We start from the raw sequence: 5,007 nt of genomic DNA, 5'->3' as shown, positions 1-5,007 counted from the left end.
CAAGGACGCACCTCAATGAAGCTGGTTGTAGTTCTTGAGATCTTTTCTTGATTTTCCTTTTTGATACTTTGAGGCCTTGAGTCCCTTCGAGAGCACAGCAACTATATTCAATGAAGAATATGTTCTGTTGTTCCTATTTGACATTGCCATATGTGGTGTGTTTTATTTGTTTGCTTGTTTGTTTGTTTGTTTTTGTTTGTTTTGTTTATTCTACTTCTTAACTTGTTTTTGGTACTTTCATTCCTTTTATTATTATTTGTTTGTTTATTTATTCATTTATTCGGGGGGGGGGGGGGGGGGGGGGTGGGTATATGTATGTATGTATGTATGTATGTAGGTGCATCTGGATATATATGGATATATATGGATGTATATTTGTTTTTTTATACTTATTGCTCTTTTATCTTTTCCAATTATTTATTTTTTGATATTCACCTACTCATCGTATTATAGTTTCACTATTCTTTCCTGCTTGAGTACTTATCAATCTTTTATTTTAAGTTATGGTCACATATTATTGGCTTTTTTTTAATTATTATTTATTCATTTACTTAATGTGTTTCTTATACAAAAACGTCACTTCCTTGAATTGTTTGCATTGATCTTTTTTTTGTAATGTATCAAAATCTAAATAAAAAGATCTTTGAAAAAAAAAAAAAAGAAAAAAAAAAAGCATTTTATTGGAGAATCTATCAGAAAACAGCTCCATTGATAAAAGAAAGAAAGAAAGAAAGAAAGAAAGAAAGAAAGAAAGAAAGAAAGAAAGAAAGAAAGAAAGAAAGAGAAGTTGTTTTTTTTAAGGGTGGGTTACAGTTTTCAGACTCTGTTTCTTCTAAATCAGATAAAAAATATACATCCTCAAATTACATGCACACAATGAAACACCTCCTTTAGAGCATAGCTGGCTTCTCCTAAAGAACAACATGACTGAATATTAGTATATCCAGCTCACTATAAGAAGACATTATATCTCAAAATGAGACAATTCAACTTTGTCATCTTATTTCAAGTACAAGATGGTCTTAAACCTAGAGAAGTGCCGCTATAATACAACTCAAATTAAGGTGAATATATCTCAAATAAAGAAGTTGAAATGTATTAGTGCACAAATATTTTTTGAGTGAAAAAATATTAATTGTTAACATTTCTGGCTTATACTGAGACACCAAGCTTTAAAATACAGGTCAAATATTACTTAAAATAAGTTTTCCCTGCTCATTTGAAGATCACAGTTTTCTAAATATTACGTCTTATTTTAAGAAATCTTACCAAGAAAATGTTCACTTGTTCTATTTTGCTTATTTCCAGATAAAAGTACCTTTTAAATAAGTTTTTATTTCTTGTTTTTGGAGGGACATTTTTTCCAGTGTTGCAATGCATCAGTGTGCTCCCTGGGATAAATCAGTATTTCTGGTAAAGTCTGGGAAGACTTTTTATATAAGAGCATGCTGAAGTCCATGTTAAAGAGAAATACAGATGCTGGATGATATCATGGCTGTATGATGAAGTACTGAGGGTAACATGTAATATGTTTGATTGCTGTAAACAGCTGGAACTAGCTGGAATCATCTCACAGCAGTTTTTGAATGCCCAGGCATGACATTTAGCTTCTAATGATGCTGCAGAACAAGAGCCTGTGTGTTTATCATAATGACGAGTCGTGTATTTATTTCCTTTTATGTTGAGTAATTTTAATATTTGAACTAAATTAATTCTACTACTTTTGACTTTGTGTAATAAAGTGGTTTCACACCATGTTCCTTTTTGTCAGGGTGAAAGATGACAAGGAAACCCACCAGAGAGTAGAGTAATGCTGCCTCTGCAAGCTTTGAGGAGGCCTTATCTGCCAGCCACCTAGCTTTTTGTCAGACACCCTGGTCCTCCCATGCAAAGGCTGCTGCTCCACCCAAAGGAATGTTATACTACAAATCATAAACAAATTTATAAATCAGGCAATGTGTCACTTAATGTGGAAACATTTGAACAGGGTAACTGGGACAACAGTCTTTGTAGGAACTGAGTCAGGTTTCCCATCATCTATTTTTTATCTTTCCCCCAAACACAGACACACCTCATATCCTCATTATTCCAAGTGTGTTGGTCAACAGTTCAAAGGTGTCTTTGTTTTTTATATAGTCTGCAAAATAAAGGCACTGCATGTTGTTCAAAATAACTTCCATATTGTTTTATTCCACCAAAAAAAAAAAGGTTGACAGCCATGCAGGTTTGGCTTGGTGTTTATACTTGCAGTCACATAATATGTACTGCATAATATATGAAGTGAACTATACAATAGTCAGATGTTGAGACTACACTGCTGTGATTAAGTGATTTCTACAATAAAACAGACATGGCATTATTGTTGTCAAAATGAAGATGTAGAATTAAGTGTTAAATAATAACAGTTCTAGATGGTATCATACTTCTTTATTTGCCATCAGTTTAACGTGAAATACTTCATACTTTCTGAAATGGATGTCATTTCTGTCTTTATGATTCTTGTTATTATAACAGAAATCACATCCTTTCAATGTCAAACAGCAATAAGCAGGAGCTGTGCCTCATAGTATGGATAGGTGGTTCTTAAAAGAGCCTTTTTAAATATGTTTGTGCACTACATCATCTCCTGCCATGGGACACATCATCAAACGGAGGAGGAGGAGGATGTTAAGGTCTTCCAGCATGGATGGCTTTCTTTGCTGAGGTGTTGGCTGCAGGTTGTCCCAGGCCAGGCAGAGGCTCCACCTCACCTCACTGCTTGCCACAGTGAAGACCTCAATTCACAAGCTGTTAACCAGGCTCCTGTATGAATCACCTGTGGTACCTGCAGCACAGGAAACACTCAACCTGAGTGACTGATGGAGAAGACAGTTTGTATTGTACCCAGTATCTGTTGGGTTGGTGGTATTCTTGCATACACACAGTACACTCTTAGAAATTCCTCTTGTTAAAAAATGGTAAACAACTGGCAGTAGGGTTACCAGGAAGTTACTGTACAATTCACAGTATATTGCTGTTGCTGAAATTTACAGTTCACTAATGTTTTTATAAATACTGCAAAAAGCTGTTATTTTAAACCTTAACAAGAAAATACTGATGAAAAGTTTAGCAGCTTCTTAACGAATATTTACATTTTTTCATAAGAGGTATATTTGCAGATGTTTACTGTTAATTGTAGCAAAATACTACACTTTGCTGTTAATTCATTTCCTTTTAACAAAATTGACAATATATTTATTTTTCTAAACTTATTGATTTGATAAATCACTCCTTGCATGTCATGTTATAAACAACATGTTTTAATGTGATAAATAAACAGCCTTTTAAACTGCAACTTAAAATGTCAACACAAATAATCAAACTTCAAAGTCTCTTTTCAAATCATGTCTGTCTTTAGCGTGTGAGCGTGTGAGCGTGTGAGTGTGTGAGCGTGTGAGCATCTACTTCAACAATAGACTGCCGCAACCAAGAGGCTATATTTGCACCTGTATCGCCATTGGCTCCCGCACCGTTCTCGAGAACCAATGGAGACACGCTGGCTAAATTCTGAGAATAATACGGGGGAGTTCACTCAAATATAAAAGAGTATCTCCCCTCTTCTTCTCTCACGGTGTCCTTCAGCAGATAGAGAACAGTAACAAGGTGTGTCACCCTTTCTTCATTCTGCTCTCATGTCAAAATAATGTTCAATTCTGCTCAAATTGCACTGATATTGATCATTTTATTTTGAAAAATCTAGGAGAGGTGACAAAAATCTTTCAATGGATTATTTTTCCTCATGTCCCTGGCTGTCACTCTGAAAACCTTCAGCAGATTTTACTGTTTAGTTTTTGAGAAAAATAAAGTTCAATTCTGCTCAAATTGCACTGAGACGCTTTGATATTTTACTCATTCTTATTATTTTATTTTGAAAAATCTAGGAGAGGTGACAAAAATCTTTCAATGGATTATTGTTCCCCATGTCCCTGGCTGTCACTTTGAAATTTCAGAGTGATAAGCCAGTATATATATAAATACAGTTCCAGTATACTTGTAACAGCCTCCTCTCCTCTTCCATCACGGTGTCCTTCAGCAGAGAGTGAACAGTAACAAGGTGTGTCACCCTTTCTTCATTCTGCTCTCATGTCTTCTTCTTTTAGAATCAAAGCAGTCTCCAACTAAAGCTCATCAGTTTGTGTCTTCTTCCTGACGTTTCTTGGAGACATCTTTTCTTTCTCCTTTATTTGAACATGTTCAATATGTTGGAGCTCCCCACAAGAGTCCGTCTCTAGGACGGAGACACATATGAGAGCAGAGGCTCATGGAGCTGTCAGTGTTGATGTAGAAAAGTCTGTTAGAGACTTTACTATCTCTGAATAGTTCTTCACAATCCCTGATCCCTCTGCAGCTCTGAGGAGAGACTCAGAGACTCACAGAGCTTCAGGTCTGCTGAGAGAGACTCGCTGTGAGTAATGAAAGTGCTGGATGAGGAGAGGAGGAGTGGGTGAAAGACGATGACTGAAAGTTTGCGATCTATGAACTACTGCTTCAGATTGTTAGAAGTGATCTGGTTGAAAGTCGTAAACTAATAATCTGAAGCATGAGAGCAAATCAAAGACATAATAAGGTGTGAAATATAAAGTGTCTAATAATAATAAACAGCATGTTCTCAGATAAGAACTAAGGAGCTTCTCGTGTTAATATTCTGTCTTGATATGAAATAGTTTATGTTGTTTGTGTTTGTATGTTATGACGGGATTATTGAACACCCAGGAGGAGACTGCTGCACGTCATCATTCTGGTGTGGGCGACAGGAAGTTGAGTCATTCAGATGGAGGCGGAGTGTGTGCATAGATCGATCTGCAGCCAGTGGCGGGAAGAGGCGCTGTATTTAAAGTTGTGCATACTGAATATAAACAGCTAAATTCTCAACATTTAGCTCCAAAACGTCTTAAAAACGTAGTGTGACTGTTTAGTCCATTTTTTTTAAATCACATTTAGAGCAATATTAGTGATCTTCTTCATATT

The sequence above is a fragment of the Notolabrus celidotus genome, chromosome 13 (genome assembly GCF_009762535.1).
Source record: "Notolabrus celidotus isolate fNotCel1 chromosome 13, fNotCel1.pri, whole genome shotgun sequence".
NCBI classification, from domain to species: domain Eukaryota; kingdom Metazoa; phylum Chordata; class Actinopteri; order Labriformes; family Labridae; genus Notolabrus; species Notolabrus celidotus.
The sequence above is the reverse complement of the archived record's forward strand: the minus strand, read 5'-3'. Positions refer to the sequence as shown.